At 61.2% G+C, this 13,162-nt stretch overlaps 1 protein-coding gene across 7 annotated transcripts in view; it reads left to right on the plus strand.

The window, feature by feature from the left end:
* CARD11 (caspase recruitment domain family member 11) overlaps positions 1-13,162 on the plus strand; it is a 144,092-nt gene that overhangs the window by 76,217 nt on the left and 54,713 nt on the right. Inside the window, exons 1-2 of one of the 7 annotated variants that reach the window (XM_032591676.1) lie at positions 4,481-4,585; positions 5,240-6,338. The exons of 3 other annotated variants lie outside the window; for them this stretch is intronic. The gene's annotated coding sequence lies outside the window, so the exon portion shown is untranslated. Of the gene's footprint in view, positions 1-4,480; positions 4,586-4,693; positions 6,339-13,162 lie in introns of those variants that run through there. 3 more of the 7 variants (XM_032591677.1, XM_032591674.1, XM_032591675.1) reach the window with 3 other exon arrangements.

Below are 13,162 nucleotides of genomic sequence, written 5' to 3' on the forward strand. Positions count from 1 at the left end.
AACACGGGGGAAGAGGTTGAATCCTGCGTCCTTGGGCGGGCCCGAACACGTTTCGGGGCCTTGGCGGGGCAGACCCGGGCCTCTGGGTGTGGCTGGGTTGCCAGGGCCCCAGTCCAATGTGGGTGTGTTTTGGGTCCAGGGTCACCGAGCCCCCGCAAGGCTGTTTTTGTTGCAGAGTGGGATGGGCTGTGTGTGTGTGTGTGTGTGTGTGTGTGTGTGTGTGTGTGTGTGTGTTCTTGCCATACTAGAAAAATCGCTCTTTGTCTGCAGCTCAGACTCCAGCCTCACAGGGTGTGTGTGCAGGAAGCTCTCGGATCCTACTTCCTTTCACGTGTCACTTAGCGACTGGCCGTGAGAACTCAGCTCCTTCCACCCTGCGATGCCCGCACCCCTTGTGCTGTGCCCCTGGTGGGCCCAGTGGGCGTGTCCTCATCCAGGCCGGGAAAAACTCACGCCCACTGCGTTCCGGTGTGTCCGGCGGGGAGGCTCTGAGCATCCTGGGGGTGGAAGGACGTCAGGGGCATCGGGCTCTACCCTGCAGTCTGCTCGGACGCCCTTTCTCATAAAGGACGAGGCGGTTTCCCTCAGCTCGGTTCTGGTGGGTTTATCTCCTCCCGGAAGGATCCGTTTCTCCGGAGTGTTGGAAAGTCCAGTGTGCGGAAGTCAAGGAGACCGGGCTCGGTCCCCGAGCCTCCCTCCCCCCACCGCCCCGTGGGGTCCGGGCCCTGCCGTCCACACCCTCTTCTGCAGCGTGGGGGGTAAGGTGACCTATCCCCCGGGGCGCCTGAGAGAATGCACACCAAGGGCCCAGCCGAGTCCCCGCGTGGCAGGCGCTGGGCCTTCCGTCCGTGACTAGCTTCCCTCCCACGAGCACTTCATTCTGCCTCGGCACGTCCATTCACAAACTGTGAAACAACAGCGTGGGTGGCCCAAGCGGCACCAGAGACCCCTCGGGAACCCGTTGCCTTGTGCTGCGACCACCCGCGAGGGGGCTTCCTTTCCACTGATTTGCTCCGGAGTCGGAAGCCGTCCCTCAGTCGATGTGATGCCCGTGGCGGGGCAGGTGGAGGGCGGGCCTGGCCCGGCGAGGGACACACACGAGCCCGCCTTCTATCCCACGCGGAGCCGGGCCATTAACCCTTCCTGCCACTGCCCGAGTGCTGTGGGCTGCACTCTGCGACCCACCCCCCCACCGAATTCTGGTGTGAAAGCCCTAAGCCCCTGGGGTGGGGGGGCGGGTATCGGAGGCAGAGCCTTTGGGAGGAAATTAGGGTTGGATGAAGTCGTGAGGGCGGGGCCTCGTGATGGGATTAGGGGTCTCGTAGGAAGAGGACGAGGCAGGGCTCTCTCGTTGTGAGCACACACCAAGGACAGCCCACGTGAGGACACCACGGAAGGGCGGCCATCCGCGGACCCGGAGGAGATCTCTCACCGGACACGGGATCTGCTGGCACCTTGAGCTCGGACTTCCCAGGCTGCAGGACAGAGAGAAATGAACACCAGTTGTCTAAGCCGTCCGGCCGGAGGTGTTTTGCGGACGGAGACACGGTGTGACCTCAGGCAAGTCCCCCGATTTCTCTGAGCCTCGGCTTCCTGGCGGTCACGGCGGCGGCCATGCAGGACCGCTGGGGGGTTGAGGGTGTGCCAGCAAGGAAGGCTTCCCTGCCGTGGTGCTCACGTAGGGCACCGCTTCCAGAACCAAAGGACGAGGGAGGACAAGGATCTGGCTGTCCCTGAGGGGCTCTCCTGCAGACCGCCCCCCGCCCAGAGAGGAGACACGCGTCCCCTCCTTCCTCCTCTTTTCAGCTCAAGCCACCAGTTAGGCCGTCAGCACCTGGAACGTAGGAGCGTGACCGCGAGATGCCAGAACCCTTAATGTCCTCAGAAAGGAGGCTGTCGCTCCGAGCGGAGCACGGCGGGGCCAACCCCGGTGGCCGGCCACGTGCACACGCTGGGCTCCCGTCTTCCAAGCATCACTTCATCCTCACACCCCGTGAGGCGGCACTCCCGTCGTCCCCATGTGACTGGAGAGACTGAGGCCTCAGGGGATGCCCTGCGGTCCTGCCAGCCGCACCAGAGGCTGACCCGAGCCGGTCCGTGGCCCCCTGACCTTAGGCTTCTGCTTGGCTGTGGAGGACGGGAGCACAAAGGGAAGACGGGGGCCGGTGGTCAGTTCTGAGGGGCGGCCACCCCCGGCTCCTGAAGGCTGAGCCCTGCCGGCAGCCCCTTGCCCCTCCCCCTCCCCCCTCCCTCCAGCCCTTCGGTCTGGGCAAGAAGTCCCCAGGGTGCAGCCCCCAGGGACCTCGCGGCCCCCTCTTGCTCCCGTGAAGTCTGCTCATTCAGCTCTCCCCAGACCCAGCTTTTCGACCTCCGTCTCCCTGCCAGCCTCTCGCCGTATCAGGGTCCCGTCCCGCCCAGTCGCCACGTGGCCCTGTAGTAGCCTGGCTGCGGAGTCCTGCCCACCGCCCTGCTGGGTCCTGTCCGGAGGGGCCCAGGAGGAGAGCCCATGAGGGGTGGGCAGTCAGGGAGAGCTTCCCGTGGGAGGAGGCGCCGGTGACGGAGGGCTTGGAGGCCCGATAGGAGTTTGGCTAGGAGACGTGCTGCGGGCCGCTCGCTTCACGTAAGCTGCCATAACAAAATACCACAGGCCTCGCAAACTACCATGAACAGGTTCGCTCGAAAGAAAAGAGACATATTCTCACAATCCTAGGGGCCAGCGGTCTGAAATCAAGGTGGGAACAAGGCAGGGCCCCCTTCCTCCGGAGACTCCAGGAAAGGATCCTCCCGACTCTTGCGGGTCTCGTGGCCCCCAAGTTCCACGGCCCGTGGCCACCTCCCCCACCTCTGCTTCCATAGTCACGTGGCCGTCTTCCCTTGTGTCTCTGTATGTGTCACTGACTCAAGCCCCGCCCTAATCCAGGGAGACCTCCGCTTCGGTGCGTCTGCAGACCCCCCGTTTCCAGATACGGTCGCATTCTGAAGAGGGGGGGCCCTGTCCAGCCCAGCGCACCGCGGGGGGCATCAGCGGATGACAGCTTCAGAGAGAGGGAGAGGCAGGAGCCGGGGCCCTGTGAAGGGACCGTGTCACCCCTCCATGAGCAGAAGGCCGACGCGGGTGCAGAGGAGCGGGACTCGGAAAACAGGGCGACGGTCGCTTACGGAGCTGGGCGAGCACCAACCACGTGACCCAGCAGCCCTGAGCCTTGGCGCTTCTCCCAAAGAGGTGACGGCACCCGTCCACGCGAAGATTTGTCCAAGAATGTCCCAACAGGGGAACCTGGGAATCCACCCGCAATGCCCACCAACAGGTGAAGGGATAAACTGTGGGACGCGCATCAGCGGCGACGCTCTGTCACCGGGACCAGCCAGTGACGTGCACAGCCAGTGCCCCGAGGTACTGAGGCAGCAAGCCAGGCCCCAAGAGCGCGTGCTCTGCTCCTTCAGTTTTCTGTCACAGAAATCACAGTCCTGGTGGCCACTGGCGTGGGTGCACGGCACGGAAAGGGCCGTGAAGGAACCCCTGGGGTGCTGGCCACGCTCCGCTTCTCCGTGGGTCATAGGGTGTCTTCTTTCCCCAACTCCTTGAACGGTGTCCTTGAGATGCACGCGGCTCACTGATGCTACCGCAATAGTTTAGGAAAGGAGAGGGGACCGTAAGTTCTCTGGCCACCGGTACAGGCGGGGACACAGGAATCAGGCCGCAGTGGAGTCGGACCGTGGCGCCCAGGCAGAGACACTGGTGTCCAGCTGTGCAGGGACCGGGGTGGGGGTGGGGGACGTTGCAGCTTCTAGGAAGGGGCGGGGCTGACCTCCCAGGCGTGTGCCTACATCACCTGGATCCATCCGCCCACGGCTTCCGTTCCCCTATTTCCCGAGAGGACACGGCCCTCTGCTCCCCCAGGGGAATGGGGTGATCGGAGCTCACCGCGGGGTGAGAGGGCAGAGGAGACACGGGTGGTCAGGGAGGAGCCGGGTCAGTGCCCCACCGTGGATGCCAGCCTGTGTCGAGCAGAAAAGAGTAGCAGTGTGTTTGGCTCGGGGCAGCTGGGTGTGAGGCTTGTGGAACATCTTCCCTGGAACATTCTAGGCCCCATGCTTCCCGCCTGCGGCCTTCCCCCTCGGTGCAGTTCGTAGTCAGGGGACCGTGGTCTCCTGGGCGAGGTCGGGCACAGCAGGAAGAGAGAGCAGGACTGACGCCAGGCTCCTGCCCGATCCTCCCTCCCCTCCTGCACCCCCTCCCCCCTGCGCCCCAGAGGCAGACGCGACCCTGCCTGCCAGAGAGAGCACGGTCCCCTTGGCGAGTGTCTCAGCCTCCCCCCCCCCCCGCGTAGAAAGTCACCCACAGACTCTGCTCAGAACAAAAATAAAAAGGGAAGTATGGCAGCGCCCCCACCCCCCACCTCTGCCCCTAAAAATAGAGGCGGCCTCCCAGTGGGGTGTTGTGTGGGCTTCCGGGAGAGGCCGCGGTTCCGTGCAGCATCAGCATGTTCTGGGGGCCTGGCAGGCAGCGCGCTGGAGGAGAGGGGGTCTGAGGGGACCACGGAGGGACCCCAGGCAGACCCAGGACAGAGCTGGTTGCAAACATGTGAGTATATTCTCCAACCGGCAGGTCCTTTAGCTCCGAGACACGTGTGTGCTGAGCTAGCAAAGCCCCAGCGGGAGCCGTGTGGGCCGGCTGGGGGGGGGGGTGCCGTAAGCCCCGCGCCCCCCACCCTACCCCCTTGCTTCGTCCACACTGTGTGTCTAATGGCTCCACACATGCTCCCTTTCATTTCTTAATTTCTTAAACAACACGGTCGACTCTCAAACAGCCGGTGCTGGGGCGACTAGTTTATGCTGTCACTTTGATTGCACAGAGCGTGGAACTGAGCCCAGAGAAGGCCCCTCCGTAAATGCCTGATGATTGATTTGGACCAGAACGCTCGCATTTTTATGTGCTGGCTTCTCGAACTTTCTTCTGATGGAGGACAGTGCCCAGCATGGAGGAGGGGGCGTGAGAGCACAGAATGTGCTCTTGTTGGGGGCAGTGAGGTGCCCGAGGCCCCCCGCTGGAATTGTCTGCGGCGTCTGTCCCTGAAGGCCGGGCCCTTGCCTTTATGTGAGGCTCACAGCCCCGCAGCCCTCCCCGGGGTACCCTGCAGACGATCCTTCCTTCCGAGGTTTAAGATTCCGTGTGCAAAGAAAGGAGCCTGGTGCTAACTGTCCCACAGCTGACCCAAGGCCCGGCCCCTGCCCACAGGCATATGTGGAGAGACGGAGACACTGGAGCCCCGAGCCCAGCGGGAGACTTTGACCAGAACCCCAGGGAGAAAAGGCAGAGTGCAGTGTGAACGGCTTTTCAAGGAGCAGAAGGAACAGGGCCCGAGGGAAAGCGCCCCCCTCCTCCCCCCCCCCCCCCCCGCCCCCATCTCCTGGAGGTCTCAGAGCCACTTCCTCATTTCCTCCTGAAGCACTTCAGGAACCCGATAAGCCCTGCAGGGTCGAAACTGCAGGCCTCGGGCGGCTTGGGCTTATGAGAAGCTGTCCTCTGCTTCCAGGAGGTCACGCTGACATCACGGGTTCGAAGAAGTCCGCAAGGTCTCAGGGGCATCCTTTAAAACGAGAGACCACGTAAGGTCGCGGGTGTCTCCAGTCACACAGCGGAGAGCGTCCCTCGGTGGAGCGGGTCCCACGAAGGCCGGCCTGGCCTACGACACGGCTGGGTAGCGCCTGGCGGGCGGCCTTCGAGCCTGGCTTTGCAGAGCTCCCCACACGCAGGCACAGAGCCCACCCCCCACCCACTGCTGCCGACACTTGCTCCCAAGCCTCAAGTCCGCACTGATCTGCGGTATCTGGGTGCAGTTCGGACGGGGCACCTTACGTAATGATCGGTGATTCCAGCCATTTGACACGAGCCAAAGGAGAAAAAAAAAAAAAAAAAAAAAGTCTCCTGGCTGGCATCTGGTTTTATGAGCTTTTGCTTTCATGGCAAGAAGCGAGAGATGATCTCTGGGCGTAGAGATCCCCACATTCCCGGGCCTGCTGCTCTCGGAAAGCGTTTCCATTGCACCGTGTAGGGAGCACAGGACATCAGAAAACCAGGGGCTCGTGTGCACCGGGGCCTGGACACCCCCCCCCCCGCCCCCAACCCCAACAGGCTCATTTAAAGACACTCTTACGTAATAGATCAGTAAGAAGGAGAGACACAGGACGGGACTCTCTCTTCAGCAGCAAAATCGGAGTGTCCGGAGATGTTTGGTAACAGTCTCATCCCCGCCCCCCTTCTGGTGCTCAGATAACGTGGAAAATGTGAGTCTCGGTGTTTCCACGTTTCAAGCTGCCTGGCGGCTTTAAAACAGGTGAGCTGACCTACGGGAAATCACTCAAGTTCACGTGCTCCTTGCCACGGCCTCAGGAGCCCCCGCCCCCCCACCCCGGGGACTGACCCAGGGACACGAACACGGAAGCAGCCCTCCCAGACCAGACCCCGCTTTCCCTTTCCCGCCCCCGCCCACCCCCTCCCTGCTCGGCTGTGTCTTGCTTCATTTCTCTTCCCTTCCCTCGCCGTGCACCTGCGGGCACTAAGTAAAACTCTGAGTTCCTGTGCCTTTTTCTCAGCCCGTGTCCTCGCTTCAGACCTCACACCCCGCCTCCTTTTGCTGCGTCCGCCTCCCTTGTGCCTTTTCCTGGACGCGCAGCCCGCAGACGTCACTCCTGAATTCCACGCTGCCCCGAGCCCAGGGTTGACTGACCCCCCCCCCCACCCCGGGGTGGGGGTGAGGGGCGCATGCACCTGCCTCGCCCGTGGGGCCCCTCTCGTGTCTCCATCTGAGAGCCAGGCTGTGTCAGGGCTGGGGTTAGTGTTGGTTCGGGACCAGCCGCTCACGTGTTCCAGAAATTGGAGCTTTCTGTCTGTTTGATCAGATTTGGTTGAGGGAAGTGAAATTCACGTAATGTTCACCCCCCACCTTAAAGTGAACAATTCACTGGTGTTTAGCACGCTCACGGGGCTGTACAGCCCAGTTCCGAAGCACGTCCCTTGCCCCGAAAATAAAGCCCCGTATACCTCAGCGGCCGCCCCTCCGTGTCTGCCGGCCCCCAGCCCCTGGCCGCCACCCACCTGCTGTCTCTCTGTGGGCTGCCCTCCTCTGGGCATTTGAAGGTATCCTGCCGCTCGTGGCCTTTCGAGTCTGGTTTCTTCCGCTCCGTGTGACGTTTGCAAGGTCTGTCCATGTTGTAGCACGGATCAGTGCCCCGTTCCGTCTGGTGGCTGAATAGTATTCCGTCGCACGTATAAATGTCTTCATTTTAAGAGTCACTGGCTTCGAGGGCTCACGGCTGCCGGGACTGGGAAGGGGAGCGGGGCGCAGGGAGGTGGGAGGGGGGACCTTGCTGGGCTTCTCGATGCAGCACCCAGCAGAAGCAACCTGCGACGGGGGTCTCGGCCCACCGCCTTGGCCCGCCCCGCCGTCCGTGCAGCCCCGCGGAGGGCATGTTGGGGAAGCCAGCATCTCTGGCCAGCCTCCCCAGGCTGCCGCTGGCTCTGCTCCTGAGCACGTTATCACAATGAATTACAGCCAGCTCTCGATTCTCTCAAGTAATAGGGGACCCGAGTAACACAGAGCTCATTGAGGGGCGCCTGGGTGGCGCAGTCGGTTAAGCGTCCGACTTCAGCCAGGTCACGATCTCGCGGTCCGGGAGTTCGAGCCCCACGTCAGGCTCTGGGCTGATGGCTCGGAGCCTGGAGCCTGTTTCCGATTCTGTGTCTCCCTCTCTCTCTCTGCCCCTCCCCTGTTCATGCTCTGTCTCTCTCTGTCCCAAAAATAAATAAATGTTGAAAAAAAAATTAAAAAAAAAAAAAAAAGGAAGATGTAGGGGCGCCTGGGTGGCGTAGTCGGTTAAGCGTCCGACTTCAGCCAGGTCACGATCTCGCGGTCCGTGAGTTCGAGCCCCGCGTCGGGCTCTGGGCTGATGGCTCAGAGCCTGGAGCCTGTTTCCGATTCTGTGTCTCCCTCTCTCTCTCTGCCCCTCCCCTGTTCATGCTCTGTCTCTCTCTGTCCCAAAAATAAATAAAAAACGTTGAAATGTGGGGCTGCAGGGGCGGTGGGGAGGAGGGGTCCCATTCCGTGGGGAAGCTGTTTATTTTGCAGTTAATTAGGAGTAAAGAGACCCTTCCTGAGTCCTTTCCTCCTTCTCTGTCTCCCTCCCAGAAGCCTGTTTAATTGGACGTACAGACTTACTCTGGCCCTGACCTAGCGGATGCCCAGTGAACACATTTTAACTAACCATCCCCCCCCACCCGCCCCCGCCGGCCATCTCTTGGCAGAATGCTCCAGGACAGGAAATCTGACCGGTTTGAATTTCACTCCTGTGCCCGCCCAGCCTGGCGTGGAACGCGGGTTGTTACGCGTGGTATCGGGGGTGCCGGATGCGGGCACCGTGCTTTATCCTTCCCCAAAGGTCTGCGGTAAGTGGCGACATTACGAGACGCACAGAAGGAGGGGAATGGACTAACTCGGGCATCTGGAACCCCCACAAACTGGGTCATTGGTCCCAGAAGGATCGGGACGCGGTGCTTTGCCCCGGGGCCCTTCCTGAGCGAGCGGCGTGCCAAGTGTGGTCAGACGCGGCCCCTGTCGTGCTCCCGTCGCACTTGAAACTAACGCCCACTGACGCGTCCTGCAGCTTCCCCTCAGCGTCCCGACTGTCCCTTTTCTCCCGGGACCGTGAGCTCGGTCTAGCGTAATCCTAGGTGAGGTGACTGGAGCCCCCCAGCGTGACACGCTGAGTTTGCCGAGGGTCTCTTTCCAGCCTTGCTGTGCGACCGCGAGCGTCAGACTCTGCCCCCCTCCGCCCCTGCCGTCTGTGGTGGGTTGTGTTACTGAGTCACTCCGTCCCCTCCTCTGATGTCGAATGAGTGCCCACGGCACAAGAGGCACGGAAGCGTCGTACCCCGCTTCGTCCAGGAGCGCGTCCCCTGAAGGTCAGCTGGTGACCTTTCACAACGAGGGAGTGAAGCCCTCCGCGTAAGTCCGGAAGATGCTGGCTGGTGTGGGTTATCGGTTTTCAAAGAATTAGGATTCCAGACTGAACCGAATTCCCGTGCACCACCGGCTAGAACGGGCTGTCCTTGGTGATGCAGAAGGTCCTTCGGGCTGGAGTGGGGGGGAGGGCGGGGGCGGGGGGCACATTGCGAGAAGAGATGGCCGCCGTCACACTGATGCCACATTCGGGAACGCCAGCAAATGAAAGAGTCCTTCTTCCCGACAGAGTGCAGGACCAGCTGGCTTTTCTGCAGCTCACCCGGCTGGGGTGGTTTGTGACCAGATAGCTCCGTCCCCGCAGGTCACAGATTGGAGGGACGTAGACTGTAGACTTCTAATCTGTGACTGATGGAGAGGCCAAGACAGATGGGCGCTCGGGTCCAAACGGCAGGCGCAGCAGAACGAGCCGGGTGCAAACGAAGGGCGTGTGATCCCGTCAGCTGGCTGTCGTGGCGAAAACCCTCAGCACGCGGCGGACAGAAAGGTCTTCCCCGCTGAAGGGAGGAAGCTGAAACGAGGAAAAGACAACCGGCGCTTATGCCCCGGAAATCGGTCACTTCGTGAATGTTAAATGCCCATTTGTGCGAGAGACTGGCTGGGGCGCGGGGCGTCCGAGGAAGTAAGAGAGGGGCCCCTCCCGGAGGCCGTGAGCAGCACGGCGGGCTCGGCGAGAGAGATGCTAACGACGCCCGGTGGGCGAGTCGCAAACCAGAAGCCCAGACACAAGGCTCGAAGGCAGATCTTTGACGTTTTGCTCGAAGTTCTGCCCGTGCAGGTGGTTATACGGGGCGTCCAGGCAGACCCCTCGTTTCCATCTCGAGTTTCCCGTTGGCTTCTGAAGGGCTGGACTGAGTGATCAAGTGCCTGCTCTGTGCACGGTAGCAGCCCTAAGGTGTTAGAGGTGCTTGTGCAACTCTGCAGACCAAGAAATGGGGCTCAGAGAGGTTAAGCCACGTGCCTCAAGCCGCACAGCAGTAAGTGGCAGAGCATGAGCTCACATCCAGGACCCTCCCTTCGGCACCGTGTGCTTTCCACTGGGACGCACACTGTTGCCTCCTTATTCAGAGGTTTTTTGGCATGGCTCTCTTTTTAGAGTCGAACTTCCTTGATCCTGTGGCCATGGCCCCCATCTTCTTGGGGTGGGGATGCCACTTCTCACCAAGGAGCGCGGTGTACCTTAACCTCGCAAGGACCTTCCTTGCGTGCGGGTCCCTCCAGCGGGAACCCCGGCGGCGCAGCGCTGCAGGTCTACACCGAAGGAGTCTGTAGAGACCGCCTGTCTGTCTGTCCTGCTGCCTGCAAATCTGCCCAGGGAACCGATGTCGGAGAAAGTACTGCTCTGACCTCAAGCCTCAAATACCTCAGGGTAAAAATAGGAAGGTCTGAGGCCCGGATCACAGCTGAGGCTGCTGCTTCCTGCCCCAGGGTCTCGGCCAGACCTGAAGGCCTTTTGAGAAGAAGTCTCCACAAGCCCCGTGCAGCCCCCCCGGGGAAAGCCAGAGCCTCAGGCCCCCGAGTGGCCGCCCTCCCGAGCGGATTTCACTCCCTGATCTCACTCGCCGGTGCTCTGCGCGGACGCGGGTGGAAGCAGCGGAAAGCCGGGTCCAGAAACACGCCGCCCGCAACACCCCGTCTCCGTTCCCGTAGGAGGAACCCTGAAATCTGCCTCCTTCTGGACGCTAACCCGCTCGGGGATCGAGATCGTCGGCAGAGTTCTTTTCAAACGTGGAAACGTGTTTAGAGGTGTCACTGCCTTGACCGGTTCCCTTGACATTTCACAAACTAGACGGCCCCACGGCGACAGATGCATCTTAAGCTGTTTACCACGTCGATTCTGAGTGTGTTTTCGGTGCGCCTTAGAAACGCAGAGGAGAGAGACCAGTTCACCTGGCTGCTGGGGCCTCAAAGCAAGCTTGTGAGGCTGCCGACCAGCCTTCCTCCCCCTCTTCCTCCCCGGCCCGGCCTCCACCGCTTCGTCCCATGGACCATCGTCCCCACTTTGCTCTGGACACCCCTGAATTTGTCACCTGTGTCTTCTCACGAGGACAGTCTTCTCCCCGCTGAACCTCCTTGCTGTGAGCTCCTGCTTTTTCCTACTCCTGTCTTTCACAGCTAATGCCTGTTGACTCACACGAGACCCGAGTGAGTAGGGTTCCCTCTGTCCTGCTCGAGTCCGCCCTGAAGTGTCCTCATTCCCAGACCTCACAGACGTTCCCCCTAGAGAGACGTGCAGAGGCCGGTGGGCCCCCCGCGCCCTCCATTCCAACCTGGGCTCGTGCTCCTGGGGGTTCTGGGGCCAGCCAGAGGGACGAGGAGGAGGAGAAGGGGAAGATGCACGGTCCGGATGTGGCTCCCATAGAACCTTCCCGTCTAGTTCCTGGCTGCTCTCCGGGTGGGGCTCTTACTTCATGACGCTGGTGACCTTTCCTATGAAATGCAAGGGCCCAACCCTTTCGCTCGGTAGGTCCTCGCCCCACCCACTCACACGCCAGCCCCAGGAGCAGGATTCTGTGTAGGGCAGTGTCCTCTGTCCAGTTTCTTCCCTCCCAGACCGCCTCCCCAACTCCCCAGATCAAAGAGTAGCTCGTGCTTTCCTCCCACCTCTCCTGTGCTAGAATTACATCTCCCCACGACGCACGCACCAAAATGCATGCTCCGCGTCCTGCTTTGGGCCACCCGTGCGTAGCAGAAACCCCACGCGTCCGGGCCGCACTCTGGAAGGACGCTTCGTTCGTTCGCTCTCTGGGCAGCGCTCACCCTGTGCCGCGGTGTGCTGGAGACTCACGGGTGGGCACAACGCAAGCCCTCTCCAGGAACTCACAGCGGGCGTGCAAAGGAGTGACAGCAAAACCGGGTTAAAAGTACGGGAACGTTGGTCCATTCTGCAGCAGGGACCTGTGTCCCGCTGGGAGGGGTCTGGCAGGGTGGCCGCCTGGGCTGAGTGTGGCGCCTTCTGTCACCGGGTGCTTCTTGGGTAGCAGACTACTCAGTACAGGTCTGTGACAACGAAATGTTCTTATCATAATACCTTAGGTCATTAGAGTGTTTGTTTAGCAATCGTTTATTGAACAGCCGCTACGTGCTGGCACGACAGCAAACCCAGCCTTGACGTGAGGCGTTCAGAGGGACCGTGGACTCTCCAAGCTTCCCCAACCCAGATAATCCGATGAAGATTCTGCCAATGGAAAGAAGCCCACCGGGCCCCCGGGTGAAGCGAAGGGTCTGTCCTTGAAAGCACAGAAGACCGCTGAACCAGAATCAGCTGGAGGTCTTGGTGACATAACGGTCCCCGTGGCAAAGGCGATTTGCTGACCAGGCTTCCGAGGCAAGAGCGGGAGACAACGGTATTTCGTTGTCACCAAGGTCTCCCCCCGCCCCCCCGCCCCGGCCAGCCCCACAGCAAAGCCACACTTGGGTTTGGTCCCGCTGTGGCTCCCGGAGACCATCACAGCTGACAGTCGGCTGCGTGCACGGCTCTGGAATCCGAATGGAACAAAAGCTCATGGAGAGCCAATGGGATAAATTGACACACGTTTCAGAACAATTCGAATCTGTCATTCCTAATCGTGCATCTTTCAAATGCTTCTCTGCGGTCGTGGGAGGGAAATGAGAGCTGGAGGGAAAGCGGTGTCCTTCGGTAACGCGGGAGGTGGGCATCCTTGCAAAGATTGTGGCCTCCGTGCACGTCGGGACCGGCTGTAGAAGTTGGGACGGGAGACGGGCCTGGGGATGGGGGAGGGGGTGATGCTTGCCACGGTTTCGGTCTCTGCTTTCAGTAAGCGTGCCGTGCGCCCCACCGCCCCCCAGCCCCGACTTCGGATGCTTACACCCCCTTCCTAGAAGATACCAGGTCGAGACATTTTTATCGCACAGAAGAAACCATTGGCCCTTTGCCCGCATCACCTGAAAGTCGGTGGATGGGCGCAGCACCTTGAGGAGCTCCGGGTGTGAATACAGGGGTCCTGGTCCCCGAGGAGGTGGTCGGGGGAGGCTGGCGGCACCCGGGGTGCCAGCGAGGAGCTTGGCTGTCACGAGGGCGGGCTCCTGGGGAACAACGAGGGCTGACTGAGAGAAGAGGGAGATTCTAGTGGACGTGGCAGAGGCTGGAGACCGAAAAGTGAGGGGCCCGGCCCAGGATC

Source organism: Lynx canadensis, chromosome E3 (assembly GCF_007474595.2).
Source record: "Lynx canadensis isolate LIC74 chromosome E3, mLynCan4.pri.v2, whole genome shotgun sequence".
NCBI classification, from domain to species: Eukaryota; Metazoa; Chordata; class Mammalia; order Carnivora; family Felidae; genus Lynx; species Lynx canadensis.